This window comes from Melanotaenia boesemani, chromosome 17 (assembly GCF_017639745.1).
Source record: "Melanotaenia boesemani isolate fMelBoe1 chromosome 17, fMelBoe1.pri, whole genome shotgun sequence".
Classification (NCBI taxonomy): Eukaryota; Metazoa; Chordata; class Actinopteri; order Atheriniformes; family Melanotaeniidae; genus Melanotaenia; species Melanotaenia boesemani.
This window is the reverse complement of record NC_055698.1, coordinates 25552973-25570847: the sequence shown is the minus strand read 5'-3', so window position 1 is coordinate 25570847 and position 17875 is coordinate 25552973. Positions and strand designations below refer to the sequence as shown.

The 17875-nt window shown below is 41.1% G+C and overlaps 1 protein-coding gene and 1 long non-coding RNA gene across 2 annotated transcripts in view; both read right to left on the bottom strand.

Annotated features, from left to right (window-relative positions):
* LOC121656682 (C-type lectin domain family 4 member F-like) overlaps positions 1-17875 on the bottom strand; it is a 781688-nt gene that overhangs the window by 561726 nt on the left and 202087 nt on the right. The window lies entirely within an intron of this gene.
* On the bottom strand, positions 2216-2971 carry LOC121656733. The gene is made up of 3 exons (XR_006013453.1): positions 2881-2971; positions 2636-2728; positions 2216-2512 (listed from the first exon to the last, which is right to left on the bottom strand). It is a non-coding gene; the product is annotated as an uncharacterized LOC121656733 (long non-coding RNA).

Sequence of the window (17875 nt, the reverse complement as noted above, 5' to 3'; positions counted from 1 at the left end):
AAGACCCCTAGACACACCTACAGTATGATCTATGCCTTGTTAAAGAAGTATTTATGGAGCTGAAGTCAACAGCTGAAGTTTTAAAAGTACAAATAGCAGAGGAGGACAGACAGACAGTCCTGGAAAACTGTTCCCCACTTTTCTGTCTGTATGTCTGTCCTCCTTGCATGTCTCCTGCTCTTGTTCTTTCTTAACTTATCCAGGACTGTCTCTCTGTCCCCCGTAGGAGGATTTTAATACTCGACACATTACCATCAACCAATAGTAAGGTGAAGTTTTCATATATGAGTATATGTACGTCAGACACTGTACTGACTGATTTATCTGGTCAGGAGGTCTCTTTCTGCAGCCCTGAAGAGGCGAGCAGGGCTAGAGGACAATGATCCAGACATTATCAGAGCAGGACACCAGTGTACGGTAGGATTGCAGGTAATTTCTTTCCTTTATCTTTTTTTAAATATTGTAAAATAAAAACGAGCAGTGGTCTCAGTTCTCTTCTCCTGTGGTCTTGTTGTCCTCATCATTTCACAAGACAATAGAGGACAAAGAGATGGTCCTGGAAATCTGTGTTCCTCAGTTTTTGCAGACTATTCCTCTGTCCTCCTCTCCTGTAGGTTCTTTTGTGTCCAGACATTCTTTGTGAGCAGTGGCAGAGCGGTTTCATTCCAACCAGTCTGGTGTGTTCAAGGTGAAGTGGGAAATTTCAGGAATTGTCAAATGTTCTAAGTTTTGGTACTCCGGCTTCTTTTAGCAGTCCAAATATATACATGTTAAGCTGATTGATCATAGGACTCAATGGTAGTGGTTGTTTGTCTTACTGTGTTTGCCCTGTAATGGACTGCTAAGCTGTCCGGGGTGCACCCTGCCTCTCACCTGGGAAATGCTGGTAATTGGCTCCAACCCCCAGCATTGTGATAAACTGACTAGAAAATGAATGGATGGAAAGCAATCAATCAGAAGTGTGGTGCTTAGTCAAATGTGTACACTCTTAACCCAAATTAGCTGACATTACTCGCAAATCGCGTGGAAACCCGTTGCCCTATACCACTTTAGTTTTTACACAGGCTAAAACTAAATATGTTGACTACTATTAACACGGAAACATTAATTTCTACAAAGCTTAAACTAAATATGTTGAGTATTTTTAACATGGAATCCCAACTTTTTACACAAGCTGAAACTAAATATGCTGAGTACTGATAATATGACATCCTAACTTTTTACAAAGCTTAAGCTAAATATGTTAAATAGTATTAACACAGAATCTTAAGTTTAGTATTTATATTTGTTAGAGTGTACTCAAAATTATTTAACATAATTAAATTACTTGTTATTGCTTTTAATTTTGCATCACAACTACAATATTTACCTCTAATTAAACTACCTTTTCTTTGACAAAAAATAAATAAAATATTGCTGAAAAAGTTGCTTCAATTGGATGGAAAAAAATAAACAGCGTTAAATGCTCCAAAGCATTTTATTTTGGTGGAAAATGCAGAAAACAATACATTTTCTTATAAACTTATCAGTAGGTGAACATTAACACATCCAACCTATAATAATTAATCTTAAGAAGGTCATTTCAAATTATTGAAAAAATGTGTGGTTGCTGAATTTGTGTGGGTGTTGTCTGTGTCTATGCTGTTTGTTGGTGTTGTCTGTGTTGGTTTCGTGTGGGGGTGTTGAATGCATAACATATTCACCAGAAAAAACATGCATTTGACTGGAAATTATAGTGGTAAATCCATAACAAAAAAGGTCAAGAAGCATCTGCTCAAATGTACAAAAGATTACAAACAGAATGCTTGATTTGCCTAAATGAAGGGAAGCCAGCACATGAACCAACAGAGATATCAGAACAATATCCAACTCCATCTTCATAGACTAATGATGCAACAATAACTGAAACAATGTTATATGTTTGCCACAACTCCTCTCAATTTAAATTTTCATACTACGCCCATCATTCAGTATTTAAATGTGTATATTGTTAAAGTGTCAGTGTTTTTTTATGTATGGGACTGTGTTGTGAGTAGGTGTTGAATGAGTCTGTTGCTTGTGTATGTCTGCATTTTAAACATGCATGTTTTCCAGTAAATAAAAAAGGTTTACCCGATAGTCAAAGTGTTTTTACCAGTAGCAAAACAAAAACAAAAAAACAGTTAAAGCTTATTCCAAGAGAGCTGACATCTCTTTACAGTGTGAGCTGATTTTTCAAAGTCTGTAGCTTTGGTTTTAGGTCACTGTGGCCTAATGAGAGCAATACCTGCTGGATGAACAGAAATGTTAGCTTCATTGTCTTAGGGTAGTTAAGATGGAGTGCATATGTGAGTCCAAACAGAATGCACATTGCTTTTGGCAGATCTTCAATGTCTCTCATCACAACTTCTCCCTCAATGATGATTTTCAACGAGGCTGGACTGAGATGATGGGAAGATGTGGCCACAGCATCTTCACGCTCAACGAGTAGTATCCCGATGTCAAGGTCACGGAATGACTCATCATCAGACTCCTTAATAAAAAAATATACGAGTACAATCATTATATTCTCATTTGGAAGAAACACAAAAACTTTATTCAATATACTGTCAAGAGTGGCATGGTAAAAATTAAAAGAAAGCAAGTGCTTACTTACAAAGCCTGCTTTGAAGAAGTTTGTGGGGTTGTCCCCCAGGATGATTGTAAGCCCTCTGAGCACATGTGTCCGGATCGCAGTTGGGTCTGTTGTCTTTTGGGAATTAAACAAAATAACAAGTTAGATAGCTAAAATAATCAAAAATGATCTCTAAAAACTGGATAACACAACCAATAGACTGGCTCTTAGATAATTTGCAAAACCTGTAAAGAACAATGGCAAGCACATAATGTGTATGGACCTACATTTGTCTGTTGTGAAATCTGTGTCAACAACTGTCCAACATTCCCTCTCTTGGATCAAAATAACTCAAGGAGCCGAGGACTGTGCCGGTCGATGCTCTTATAGAATTCATGCTTGAGGTTCTTGCTCACAATCCTGCTGAACTCCATGAAGACCTGAAACATACAGAGAGCAAAAGAGGCAGTCGTTTTCTTCACTTTCATAACATACCTGATCTTTAGTGAAAAATGAGCACACCTGATCTTCAGTAAAGAGGGCAGGCCAGCGTTTCACCATCATGCTTATGGCAGGTTCCGAATCCACAACCTCTTTTCTTCTCAGAGCGAACGTCTGATCCATCTTCTGTTTCACAAGAGATGCATTCGGTGTTTTCTTCTGCATTTCATCAATCAAGTCTTTGCAGGCTGCCACATTTCATTAGTTACATTATCAGAGATAATTTCTGGTCTGAACATCCTCCAATTGTGTGTTCTGTGCTCCTTACTTCTGTGTGCATTAAATGTAGAATACACACTGGTATGAAAGTTACAGCCATTAAATGGACACTGGACTCTGTGATTTACCCTCAAATGTGTACTGCGCAGGTGAGTGAGGAAGACTGCTTTTGTGCAGGGTGCAGAAAAATCACATGACTGACATTGAAATGTCACTTGTGAAGTCTCTCTTGGAGGGGCACCCTGGGTTTTCTGGTGAATCTTCGCTAAGTGGACCTTGAGTGCATTAATGGAGTTGAATGTGCACACACATTCTTGATATAAGCAGGGAAATGGGACAGTTCTACCATAGTTTCCATGTTTTAACCGATAATGTTTCAAAAGGTAACCCCTTTTCTCACACATGAAATCACAATACTTACACTTCCACAGCATCCTCACAACAGAAGGATCTATAAAAATAGAAAACAACGAAAGTTTAAGGTCAATAACTCAACAATATCGTTGTAAAAACATAATGGAAATGAAAACCGAAGCTACATCTTAGTTATATACAGTAAAACCTTTATGTAAACAAGCCTGCATGCGCGAGAGAGTGAAAAACGGGGAAAAAGAGTGGGCAAGGAGCGGTCCAATGGTTCAACGCGTGGCGCGCAGCTTGCGGAGTTCAAAATATTGTACGAACATTACAGGCAGCGCCTGCTAAACTCATCTGCGCCAGTGGTTGAACCGCTTACATACCACAAGTAATGGCAGAAATACATGTTACAGACGCGCAAACTTGTAGGTACTTAAGCTTTCCTCAGACCGTTCTCGCTAAGCTAACTTTAACATTCAACTGACGCTATTTTAAATTGACATTAGCTAGCATAAACATTAACACCTGCACAGTTCACAGTGCATTATGTAACCGGAAAAACCGCGTCACCAACATATGTCAGCGTATATGGTTGTTAAAAGTTCCTAAAGGAGATGACAAGACTACTTTTACATACTAACCGTCAAAGGCGTTTAACAAAGCTGTTTCCTGGTCAGAGTGCCTGAAGCCCGTCTGCTGCAGCTGCTTGTGAGCTCTTCTGCCAAGTCAGTGTCGACCGTTGCGCAGGCCTTGTGATGTGACCGAGGACGTCTTTGAATTATTTAGCCCCCCCTCGCCCCCCCCCCCCTTCTTAAAAAACTAAACATTCTGAGTAAACTCTCCTTAACCTGATTCATGAAATGAATCCCTCAGATAACTAGTACATTCAAGTAATACTGTTTAGTAATGATAGCAGTTTTTAAAAAAACATAAAAGTTGAAGTAATGATCACTCAGAAGTTTAATTAGAAACAAAATTTGGGTTAACAGTGTACTGTGCACCCTCCCTTTGCCATCATACACTTCAAACTGGTCTCAAAATGACATTTTTATTAATTCTTTTAAACAAACACTGTAAACAATAGTTTCTTAAGCAGAACTGGTTGAAATATTTTTATGTGTGTGTCTCTGTGTCTGTCTGTTCCTTCCTCCCTCTCCCTCTCGTTCCGTCTCTCCCTCTCTCTCTTGCTCTCTCTCGCTCTTTCTCTCTCCACCTCTCTCTCTCTTTCGCTCCGTCTGTGTCTCTGTGTCTCACCCTCTCTCTCACTCTGTCTCTCCCTCTCTCTGGCGCCATCTCTCCCTCTCTCTGGCTCCATCTCTCCCTCTCTCGTGTGTCTTTCTCTGGGTCTCTCTCTCTCTGTGTCTGTGTCCACAACATGGTGTAAGATGATGCAAAAGGGGGAGCTCAGGATCCCCGCTATCAACATCAACTCTGTGTGTCTATTTGTTACAAGTACAGTACCAGTCAGACGGCTGGACACACCTTTCCATTAAATGTAATAAAAAGTGTGTCCAACCGTCTGACTGGTACTGTATGTGGAATATGAAATGTGCTGGCTTAATAACAAATGAACAAATACTGTAATATGCAAAACATTCAGAAATTAAATTAAGTTAAATTAAGGGCAAACGCTGCACATTTCTTATGGTTTCTCCACTGGCTGAATTCTTGTGACCTTCGCCCCCTCAATGATGGCATTAACATACAGGTCCGCTTTAAACATAAGGTCTTCCAGGGGCGCCCAAAGCGACTCCTCAATGAAAAACTTCTCATTGTCGCTGGTGGCGATTTCTAGAAGACCATTTTGCCCTGTCTCCATTATTCCGATGACCTTGAAGACTGTGGCCTCCTGTTTCACGCTTGTTGTCTGTGAAACACAAAATACATTTTTTCCACCTTAATGTAAAATGTAATGTCTCTCTGTATGTGTGTCTCTCTGTATGTGTGTCTTTGTCTGTGTGTCTCTCTGTATGTGTGTCTCTGTCTGTCTGTCTGTCTCTTTGTCTGTGTATCTTTCTCTCTATCTGTGTCTCTGTCTGGGTGTCTCTTTCACTCTGTGTGTCTGTCTGTGTGTCTCTGTTTGTGTGTGAGACTGCCTGTCGTTTCTCATTTATTTTAAAAAATGCATATTTAAGGGAAATTATAGAAATTACCAGCAGCATTGTGTTGGCTGTAGACTGCAGCCGCAGTCCATAGCTGCTTTTGCTTAAGACCAGGAGCTCAAGGAAACTTCCTTCCCATAGTCAACCTCCAGCAGAGCAGCCTCCCTCCAGAGCGAGACATCAACCTGGGTGTCCTCCTGTAACCATAAAACATAGCATTAATGTTTTTTTCATTGCACGCTGTAAGAGGTGTCAAACACCTGCCTGACATACAGATATACATCAGGGGAGTCAAACTCATTGTAGGGTTCTATCTTCAGGGCAATCTGATTTCCTGTTAGCCATACCAGTACAATAACAGCATAAATAACCTATAAATTATGAACTTCACATTTTTTGCTTTGTTCTTAGGAGAAAAAAAAAGCAAATGTACATTCCAAAGATGATTTATTCATTCATTCAAACATAAAGAACCAGGCATTTAAGAAAAATGAAGTGCTGAAATATTAATGTTTCTTTATTTACTGTATATTTTTCTAAATATTATAATCATTTTTATTTTTTGATAGATGATATAAGAATATCTATCAGAAAGGAAGTCTCATGTCTCCAGACCTTCCTTTCTGAGCAGCGGTGCAGCAGTTTCATTCCAACCTGTCCAGTGAGTTTATTGTGAAATGAGAAATTCCAGTAATTGATTGAAAATGCTCTGAAATGTGCTAAATATCAAGAAGAATAAATGTCAAGTTCTCTAGCATATCAGACCTCTAAGTAACAATGTCTCAACAAAAGTTAGATTTCCTTTTATTTAGTTAGTCTTACAAAATGTTTTTTTTTTGTCCCAATTTCTGTGAATACGATCTTTATTTCCTGCAACTCTTTGTCGACCTGGTTAATAGCGCTGATTGTGTCCCTCTGCACCGCCCACCCAGCTGGAGCACCCAGCAACTATAAAGAAATATTATTTAACACTAAATAAACTGCTATCAATCTCAGATGTATCCGTTCATATTTATTTTATAAATTAGAACAAATGACTAAATTACCAGCATCATTACTGTCATTTAGCAGCTTTTCTCCAAAGGGATTCACCCCTGTCGGAATTGAACTTTGATCTCCTGCATGGCAGTTGGATGATGAGATATTCAGCCGCTTTTTTCCTACACCAACCACCTGTAGTTTTCTTTGCTATGCACAGTTTGATAAATGAAGCCCCTGGTCATCTACTTTATTTCTAAAACATCGAGCACACTGTACTTTGTAGTACACAACTCAACATATCAGTTTATTTCTGGAGCACAATGAAATCTCGTTATCAACTACACTCAGTAAAAACAAAGATAAAGGCATACTGTTTAATGTGATCTTGTGACCCCGTCCTTTTCTTCCTCACATTGACTATACTTACCTGTTGCAGTTTAATGTTCTTTAGAGGGATTTCCTCCGTCCTCAGCAGAATTTATTTGGGAGCTGAACTCTAAATATAAAAATGAACATAAGCATGAATTACACCATTTATATCCAACTGTTTATCCAATTACACTATGCCAATCAGAGCTGATGAAGCAATAAAGCACTATTACGACAATCATAAAAAAATAAATTGCTCATATCTTATTTGTACAATCATTTAATGAAACGGACAAAATACACCCGGCAATACTTGGAAATGTGAATTTTTGTAGTAAGAAAAGATTATAATATTTTAGGATATTACAAGACTTTAACACTTGGATACTTTTTCCTAAAACAACAGGTTATACAGTAGAAAGTGGTCAGTACTAACAGTTTTTTTCCAATGTTTTATGCTGAAGACTGATCTCTGTGAAGTAGTTGAAATGTAGCCTGATCTTTGATGGTTGGTGAGGAGAACTCATGCAAAAGCATTTTGTATGTACAATGAAGTGTACAAATGTGGTCATTGCCCAATAAGCAGTTAAATAGATAGAAGTTGTAATGTGGATTAAATTTAATGTACACAACATTTTTCAATTGTGGTTTGAAAACTTACTTCAATGACCCTTCCTTCCACAGTCACATGACCCTGTACCTGCCCAAACTCCCTCAGGTGGATCTTCCTGGAGGGTGGGTCAATTAGAGCAGTCGCCTGATGCATCAAATGTTCAGGCACAGTCACTGGAGAGCTGGCATGAACTGTGTTTTATTAGCAATTAAAATAGTGTATGGGGGGGAGTTTCCTCTTAGGGAATATCCCCTCATGAGGTAGTTCCTGCCTTCAACTACTTTCCCTGAGAACTCCTCAAATAATACAATTTTTGTAATGATGTTGCCATCGCTGATCACAGCCAATTTGTTCATTTTAGTCACCATGGGAGTGACAGAGTCTTCGGAAAAGTCCCATGAAAGGACTCTGGGTTGTGTTTTGGTTGCCACCACATGAATTTGAATAGGTGGCAGTCTGCTGTAGGGGACTGAAGCCTTGGTGTGCAGTACGGTTTGCAATGCCATCCTGTAATGACATGAAGGTGATACACAGAAAAGAAACAAAATTAAAAGAATCTTTGATGAATCACTTTAAAAACAGATAGAGATTAGAAAGAGAGTTAGGAATTAAAATTCAAGGTTCACAAACTGTTTTGTTTATAATGTGAAATAAAGTATCCCTGGATATAATTGACGGCATTTTAATGATAATCATTATTTATGTTCACCAAGTTTTGCCATCCTGCCCAAAGCAGTGCATCTCCATCATCTGTGACTAGACCATGGGTCTGCAACCTGCGGCTCCAGAGCCATATGTGGGTTTGAGCAATTATTCAGTTTTCTTCATTTGATAGGTGCATTGAATTTCCACAACATAATGACACTGACATTATCAGTGATATATTTTAATTTGATTTTCTTGTAATTAGGTTGGAAACTATGCGCTTTTTATAGTTATTTATTTATTTATTATTGTTAATAAATCATTTCCACAAATATCTACATCCCATAGATGAAAGTCAGCCAATCGTGGTCACCTAACCCTCTGTCTGAAAGAAGCAGGACACGCACGGAGGAGTGCTATAAATGACAGGAACCAGGCAACCTATCAGTACACAGAGTTTGAGACGTTAGAGCCAATCAGAAGCAGAGTAGGGCGGGCATTTGTAAAAACTCCGCTAGGAAAAAAGCTAAAGGCAACCAGAGCTCTGAAAGTGTCAGATGGACCATCAGTTCTGGACGAAGAAAGATGTCTCTGTCAAAGGTTTATCAAGAAGAGAAAAGTGGACAAAGAAAACAGGGTGGGGGTGGGGGGGGTGTGGTTAAAGAGGAATATTATAACAAGGAAAATATGACAAAGAATATTTATTTTTTGTAATATTTTTTGTATAACATATATTTTAGTTTGACAGATGTAACTTCTTGTCTCGCTATTCTCCATATTGTCTATATTACAATATCCAAAACACTAAGTGGTCATTTTTCTCCATAATGACCACATTAATCCATAGCTGTGAGAGGTGACTTTTTTCAGTATTATTATTATTATTATTTATTTATTTTATTTTTATTTTTTCCGTTTTGGCCTGAATTGAGAATGTAACACCGTTGAAAAGTATTTAGCTAACTAGGAAAAACTGCTACGTCATGACCGGTCCCTTGCTATAAACCGTCAGAAGGATGTCATTTTACAGGTAATGTAAATTACTTTTAACTGTTATACCAACTAACACACCATTATATACATGTTAAGGAAATATATATATATATATATATATATATATATCTATTAATTTTCTTAATATCTGTAATGCTATTATTGTTTAACATAAAGCACTTGAATTGTCCTGTACATGAAATTTGCTATAAAAATAAACTGACTTTTCTTGTCTCTTATGGAGTTAAATTCTGTCATTGCCTTTTTTATTTTATATAAAACTTTTCTTGGAAGAAGTTGGTCCTGAACTGCATCAGTTTGAGCCGTCCGGTTAGGCTCTGGAAAGCTGTTCCACTTCACGGTGGCCTGTGGCAGCTGCTGGAAGTTGCTGCTGCTACGATTTGAGCTGCTGTCTGTCGCCAGATGAGGATCAGCAGGTAAAAAATAAGTCCAGTGTTACTTTTACACCCTCAAAGCACAAATCACACATTCACAGCAATATTTTCTTAGAAGCTCGGTAAAAGTCTTAAAGTCTGAAAATAGTACGTCTACGTCAGATAACTAGTTCATAAATGCGACTGTACGGATAAAAACAAACCCAGAAGGTTTAGTTTTTAGTTTAAACAGCAAGTGGATATATTGTGAAAAAATGATCAGAGGCTTCTTTCACGTTTCAGTTTATTTTGATTAGAATTTTACACTAGAAGCATGAAACTGTTTTCCTCACAAAGAAACATGATGTTCACACTTGTGGGTTTCACTTCTTAAAAGAATAATCAGCAATGTTTGAGCTGCTTGCTGTCGCATTCAGGAACATCTGAAGTGCAGTTAAACGGTTTCAGGGAAAAAGTTAAAGTTTTATTTATGTATTTCTAATTAATCAAACATGTTTGCAATTTTACTCATTTTACTAAAATGTTTCCTGACTGAAACATAATCATGGCCTTGGATAATTAACCAGTACAATAAAGTCTGTCTAACAACATAAAGTAGAAACTGACACACACGTTGGAAAAATAAGTGTTCATTTGACTGAAAAAGATCATAAATCATGAAACAGACATTTATTTGAAAGCTGTTTAGATCTCAGTGCAAGTTTTCACCAGTACATGCCTTCAGTCCACATTTCACAGGGTTCATGAAAAACAGTGAATCCCACTGACGTTCTGATAGAGCTAAACAAGCACTGCAAGGTCTGTGAGGTTGCAGAAGTAGAGGCTTAAGAATAGGATTTAATTTCAGGTTTAGCAATGCAACATAACAACATGTCTGAATGAGTAAAAAGGATCAAATACTGATAAGAAATAAAAACAATTAACAAAAGTAAGATTGTTTTGTAACTGGGGGACTTTTAGAAATGTCCACATATTAGTGTCTGGGTGACAAGTTGAACTTTTTTTCTATATCATCCAACTAATATGTTGTTTTTCAGTGTTTATTAAATTTGTAGAACACAAATTCTCATTTTTCCCAGAGCTCAGTATCTTTACTTTTTCCATCTCAGTATAAAACACAATCCTTACAATTGTATACATGTAAAAAGTAGACATTAGTTTGTGGCCCATAGAAGCATCCACTAACGTCATTCTCCAGTACATCCTGCTGTTTGCAAAAAGAAACGTAACCACATTTCTGTTTACATTTTATCTGAAGGAGGAAAGTTCTCCTCCATTGATCAGTCTGCAGTTATTCACACAAGCCAGATTAAAACAACTAAGATTGAGGATTTTTCTTCTTGTTAAAATCTTCAGCTGCTACCTTCATGTGTGCCAGATAATTAAAGATGATACTGACTGTAGATTTAGCAAGAAAAAACATCATAAATCAAGCAAGTAAACAAAGTAAAGAGAGGCTGCAGTTTTCCTTGTTTTACAATAAATGAGTGGAACAAGTTTATATGTTGTTGTTGTTGTATGGATGACTTCCACCTTCACTACTCTGTCTATATATTAGACTACAGAGGGACGATATATGTAGATTATGAGTGACACATGACATCTGAAATTTACAACAAAGAAAACTTTTCTTAATACTTTTTTGGGAGTCAAATTTGACAGTTTAATCACTGCAAACACATTTATATCACTGAGACAGAAGAATTTTTCTCACAGATCCAGTTAGCGGAAACAGTGTCATATGTTGGGTTCCATTTCCCTTCATAATTGTTATACACTCTGTAACTGCCGTATCTGTTCTGCTTTCCATCTTCCCAGAACCTGTTGGACAAATAAAACATCACATTTAACTGGACTGAAATTCAGGATTATTTCCACTTTCAGATAAATTTCCTCTTTATAAGTTTCAGATGTTTTCTGTATTTCTTTCTCATCATCTTCTAGAACGTACACACATGTGACAACCACACAGGATTATGGGTCTGGACTGATTATAGATCATTTATGGACTCTTGATAAAGTCCAACATTGTCTCTATTTATTCATTAAATTCTGTAAAAGCTGCTCAATCCTCCAGAAATGTTTCCTCTGCTGATCTGCTTCCTGGTTTAAGCTTGTTAGTGGTTTTATTTCTGATCAGTCTGTCCTCCTCCATGACTTTTCACTGTCAACCATCAGACACAGAAAAACCTTTCAGCCATTAAATGTAGTAAAATACTTTGTCAGTTGTAAACATGTTTTGTTGTAGTTTTTCAGTCGGCTTGCAGGAAGTTTTTAGTGAACAAACTTCAAGTTGTTCATTCAGAGAGATACTTGTTGAAACAAATTAAAATTATCTCCTGATCTTTATATTTATCAGGAGAAATTTGTAAGATTCTACATTTTAGATTTAACGGCTCTAAACAATGATATTAATTAACATTGTAAAGAATTTCTTACGTTACTGTCAGTGGAGATCCGTCCAACCATTTCCATCCACGTCCTGTCCCTTCAAGACCGATCCAGAAATATGAACTCAGTTTACTGACAAATTCCTGGACAGACAAGAAAAGGTAGAAGAAAAAAAAAAAAACATTATTCTGCTCGTCTGTTGTAGTAACACAACTGTAACAGTATCTGAAAGAAAAACAAACTTTTTAATTCTTCCATTCTGCAAAAATCAAAAGCAACAAAATGTTAATGAATAATTTTCAGTCTTGTTAAACAAATGTTGAAATTTAATTAAAAACTACTGACTATAGTTTCCTGTAGTTTCCTTTGATCAGAAAACAGTTTTCACTGATTTTGTTGTTCTTGAAAATAATTTTTAATGTTTATGATTCATTCAGCAACATTTTTTCACTCATACTGATCTGGTCTTTGTTCTGGTAAATAAATCACATTTTTACTACATGTTTAACAATTATTCTTTTTTAACTAATGTAGCAGAACTGAGTCAAAACAAAACCATAAAGTTCTGAAATATGAAAAGATTTACATTTTGAAAGTTCATGAGTTCATGAAGTAAATCAAGTAAATGGATCTAATTGATCAGCTGATCCTGATTTTAGGACTTGAAAACCATTTAAAGTGAAATCCATCAGGACAGGAAGCAGACTGACAAAAGATCAAGACTAAAGTACCAGATCAGTTACATCAAAGATCACACAGACATAAAAAATCAAACACACACCCACCTGTTCCTCTTTGCTGTTTATGATCACCAGATCAGCGCCTCTTTCCTGACAGTCTTTCCTGCTTTCTGACCAGGTTTTCCAGTAAGTGGATTTAAAGTAACAACTGCATTGAAAAGTTATCCATCCATCAGGACAGCAGATCTCTGAATATCAAACAAGTATTTCAAGATCAGATTTTATGTTATTTAATGTCAAATCAATAATTCTTTCAGGATGTTTACTCCATAAAATACCTCAAGTTTCTCATTTATATATATTGGTCCTTCACAGAAATATTCATGGAGGAAAAATTAAATCAGATGTTAGTTTTAAGTTGCTGACAACGATACATCACAGTAAATTCACATGATTCGAAACTAACCAGCAAATGTGAAAATGTGACTCCTATTGTAGTTCAGTGTGTTTTTATCCACTTTGTCTCAGTGAAATGTGATTTAATGCAGTGTAATGTAATGCAAATGAAGACGATGCTCTACATTTTAACATGCTCCATTAAGTTTCATTTTCAGTCTTTAGTTCTTCTTAAAATGACTCCAGAAACCCACTGAAGTATGATCTGTTTCCCTATTTCTCCTTTTCAGGAAGTATTGCCGTAGTATTCAGTCATCGTATCCAACGTAGGTTGGGTCAAGTCAGCTGGACTTGGTTTAGTTTCATGAAAACATTTTGCTCTCATCCAGAAGAGCTTCTTCAGTTCTGATGGAGAAGTTTTACTGAAGTAGTGAGTGTACAAGCTGAGGTGTCATTAATAGCAACTATTGTCAGGAGTTTCACTTGAGGCTAAGTGGGGGTCAGTCTCTTCATTGTCTTTGGTATGGCTGAAGAGATGCTGCTGTAGGTGGGGGAGAGCTGATATCTCAGGTCCTCCTCCTCTGTTTACTGAAGCTTTTTCTACTTTGACATAGATGGCCTCTTTCACTTGCTGCTCAAACCCCTCATCTTCTCTGTCCAAGAATTTTTCACTGAGGTCCTCAAAAGTCTGTATTTAAAATGAATGAAGGAGAAAATCTGAGTCCTGATCTGATGAGTTTCTCTCCTGTGTTGAGCCATCCATCTGTTGAGTGATTGTTTTCCTCAATATAGAGCTCATTGCAGTCCTCACTGCACTGACCTGCAGCACCAGGTTGCTTTTTTTAAGAGTGTGGAGTCGGGTCTTTAGGATGAGTCAGTTTCTGTGTGACGGGGTGCTGGGTTTGACAACATGGCTACTTGCTGTTTCTTAAAAATCCTCCTGAGTTTCTCAGATGTTCCAGCCACATCAGGGATGACAACGCTTCCCTTTCCTTTTTCTTCTTTTCCTTTCTCCCTGTGTCGGTGGTGTTTCTGGGCCTAGTTGCAGCTTTAATAAAGGTCCAGTCCAGGTAGCAACAATCCATAAGTTCTATCACCCTAAGAGATGTTTTTTCCTTGCTCCTGGGCTTCTGCATTGGCCACTGTTCCGGTCAGATTGAAGCTCTCCGGAAATCACTCTGAATTAATCGAGTTTAAGCTGATTTCAGCACCCAACTCCCCGCTGGTCCTCGGTCACCCTTGGCTATCTCTCCACAATCCCCAAATCAATTGGACCTCCGGATCCATCATGGGTTGGAGTGAAGAATGTCACCAGGCCTGTCTTAGATCAGCCGTTCCCCCAGCAGACACAGACCCCAGCAGTACGGTAGTCCCTGATCTCACTCCACTCCAGGTCGATTACCACGACCTAGCCGAAGTTTTCAGCAAACTCAAATCTCTGCCTCCCCATAGACCTTACGATTGCGCCATAGAGCTCCTGCCCGGTTCCTCTCTTCCTAACAGTAGACTGTACAACATCTCCGGGCCGGAACGAGACACTATGGAGAAATATATCCAGGAGTCCCTCGATGCCGGGATAATTCGACACTCATCCTCCCCGTTAGGTGCTGGATTCTTTTTCGTCACCAAAAAAGGATAAGACCCTCCGTCCCTGCATCGACTACCGGGTCCTGAACAAGATCACCGTCCGCAATACTTACCCTCTCCCCCTGATCGACTCTGCTTTTGAGGCACTGCTTGGCTCCACCATCTTCACCAAGCTCGACCTCCGTAACGCCTATTACCTTGTCCATGTGAAGGAGGGCGACAAGTGGAAAACCGCCTTCAAGACCCCCCTGGGGCATTTTGAGTATCTAGTCATGCCCTTTGGCCTCACCAATGTCCCGGGGGTGTTCCAAGCCCTGGTAAACGACATGCTCCGAGACTTTCTCAACCGGTTTGTTTTCGTTTATATGGACGACATTCTCATATATTCCAAAACCCTGTCAGAACACAAGAAACACGTCCAATTAGTACTCCAGAGACTCCTCGAGAACAAACTGTATGTAAAGGCGGAGAAGTGCCATTTCCACTCGGACACGGTCAGTTTCTTAGTTTACGTTTTCACGAGCGGGCAGATGCAGATGGACCAGGCGAAGGTTCAGGCGGTGTTGGATTGGCCCACACTGGACTCCGTTAAGTCTCTGCAGCGTTTTCTGGGCTTCGCTAACTTCTACCGCCGATTCATCAAAAACTTCAGCCTGGTGGCAGCCCCACTCACAGGATTGACCTCCCCCAAGACACCGTTTCTCTGGTCGGACTCCGCTGATTCAGCCTTCAAGGAGTTGAAGGCGCGTTTTGCCTCGGCTCCGGTCTTCACGCAGCCTGACCCTTCCCGGCAGTTCGTGGTCGAGGTGGACGTGTCGGATACTGGGTTGGGGGCGGTTCTGTCTCAGCAATCGGAGCACACAGGCGAATTACACCCGTGCACCTTCTTCTCCCGTCGCCTCTCCCCAGCGGAACGCAATTACGATGTGGGGGACCGTGAGCCTGCTGGCCGTGAAACTAGCGTTGGATGAATGGCGCCACTGGCTGGAGGGAGCAGCTCAGCCTTTCATCGTGTGGACAGATCACCGCAACCTCGAATACATCCAGTCGGCCAAGCGGCTGAATGCACGTCAGGCCAGGTGGGCATGATTTTTCGGACGTTTTAATTTCTCTTTGACCTACAGGCCAGGAACCAAGAACGTGAAACCAGACGCACTGTCACGCCAGTTCGGCTCCGGAGGCCCGTCCCCAGATCCTGATCCTATCCTGCCTGCATCCTGTATAATCGCTGCCGTCACCTGGGAAGTGGAACAGAATGTCCGGGAAGCCAAGCAAGAGCCTCCGGACCCAGGTACCGGTCCGCCTAACAAGCTTTTTGTACCCGACAATGTCCGTTCCCAGGTCCTTCAGTGGGGTCACTCATCCCGCGTGGCGTGCCACTCTGGCCGAGGCACGCACGGCGACCCTCATCAGGCGGAGGTTCTGGTGGCCGACCCTGGGACAGGACGTCTGGGAATTCGTGGGGGCTTGTCCAGTCTGTGCCCGGGAAAGACGGTCCTCCCAAGCTCCCGCAGGACTCCTTCAACCACTCCCCATTCCTGGGCGGCCCTGGTCCCATATAGCTCTGGATTTTGTTACCAGACTCCCTCCGTCCCGAGGTAACACAACTATTCTAACCATCATAGACCGGTTTTCCAAAGCGGCTCACTTTGTGGCACTGCCCAAGCTGCCCACCGCTTTGGAAACTGCTGATATCATGTCCAAACGATGTTTTCCGTTTCCATGGCATTCCTATGGACATTGTCTCTGACCAGGGTCCCCAGTTCGTGTCCCGGGTCTGGAAGTTGTTCTGCTCGGAGCTAGGGGCATCCGTCAGTCTGAGCTCGGGGTTTCATCCACAGACCAACGGTCAGGCAGAACGCCTAAACCAGGAGTTGGAGTCCACCCTGCGCTTCGTGGCTGCCGATAACCCCTCCGCCTGGAGCAGTCACCTGTGCTGGGTGGAGTACGCTCACAATTCCCATGTCTCCTCAGCCACAGGTCTCTCCCCCTTCGAAGCCTCCCCGGGGTATCAGCCTCCACTCTTCCCGGACCAGGAGGCGGAGCTCGCTGTTCCCTCCGTGCAGCGTCATCTGGGTCGCTGTCGCCGGCTGGTGGCGCGCTAACCAGGACGGCCCTGGGGCGGACCGAGGCTAGGAACCGCCCGTGGTGCGGATCGGCGCAGGGTTCCCGCACCTCCGTACCGGGTTGGGCAGCAGGTCTGGCTGTCCTCTAAGACCATTCCCCTGTGCACGGAGTCTCGTAAGCTGTCGCCCAGGTACCTCGGGCCCTTTGAGATCCTGGAGGTGCGGAGCCCTGCGGTCATGAGGCTGCGCCTGCCCCGGTTCATGCGTATCTATCCTGTCTTCCACGTCTCTCAGCTCAAGCCTGTTTCTTCCAGTCCGTTGGTCCCTCCTTCCGGAAACCCCTCCACCCACCCGGGTCGTTGGCAGTGGTCCGGCTTTCTCTGTCTGTCGTCTCCTGGATGTCCGCCGCCGGGGTCGTGGTCTTCAATACCTGGTGGACTGGGAGGGGTATGGCCCGGAGGAGCGGTCCTGGGTCCAGCGTTCCTTCATCCTGGACCACCACCTCGTCCGTGATTTTCACCGCCGTCGGGCCGGAGGGTCGCCTGGAGGCTCCCCTTGAGGGGGGGGCACTGTCATGGCCCATGCTCATCTTCAATCAGTGCTTCCTGTTGCCCATATTCGGACTGCCAATTGACACCGCTGTTACGACGGCGCAGCTGAAGTACATCAGATCATCACCTCACCTCCATATAACCACCACACGGACATCCAGTCATCGCTGGATTATACTACTCATCGTGGTAACCAGTCATGCACGTTATCTGATTCTGTCGTGTCTAACTGATACTAACCTGTTGACATCTCTCTCCCAAGAAACCGTCCATACCTCGCCTGCATCCCGGAAAGTCCTATCTGCCGCTCCAGCCCGTCCGTTCAGCAAACCCTGCAATCTCCTCTGCACATTTAATGAACTGTTCTTTATCATTCTCCGTAAGCTTCACTCCTTGGATCCATACAACACCCATTGACACATACACAGTAACAGCT